The sequence below is a fragment of the Sinocyclocheilus rhinocerous genome, unplaced genomic scaffold (genome assembly GCF_001515625.1).
Source record: "Sinocyclocheilus rhinocerous isolate Xijiao unplaced genomic scaffold, SAMN03320098_v1.1 scaffold3724, whole genome shotgun sequence".
NCBI lineage: Eukaryota > Metazoa > Chordata > Actinopteri > Cypriniformes > Cyprinidae > Sinocyclocheilus > Sinocyclocheilus rhinocerous.
This window is the reverse complement of record NW_015631712.1, coordinates 283,976-284,365: the sequence shown is the minus strand read 5'-3', so window position 1 is coordinate 284,365 and position 390 is coordinate 283,976.

The following is a 390-nucleotide window of genomic DNA, read 5'->3' as shown; positions in this document are numbered from 1 at the left end:
AGGTGGATCAGGGGGAGGGATGGTGGGCCAGGCCCGTGTAGTGGAAGAGGGCCTGGAGAAAGAGGTAAACCAGGGTGCCAGGGTGGGGCCAGCAGGGCAGGAGGCCAGGGCGGGGCCGGCAGCTTGGCAGGCAGCAAGAGCGGAGCCTGCCTCAAGGAGGGAGCCGGCAGGGCAAAGGATACATGATTGGATCCTAACATGCTCCAGTGACTAATGGGCTCATCAAGGGCATAATTGAATAAGTCCTTTAGCGCGGAGTCATTGTAGCCCAGCCCTTCTGCAGCATTCCTAAACTACATGGCAAACTCCCTCAGATCAGTCCCTCGTTGATGGAGGGAGCTCAAGGTATCCAGCTGGAGCATGCGCTGGTAGAGGGGGCTGGAGAGAGTG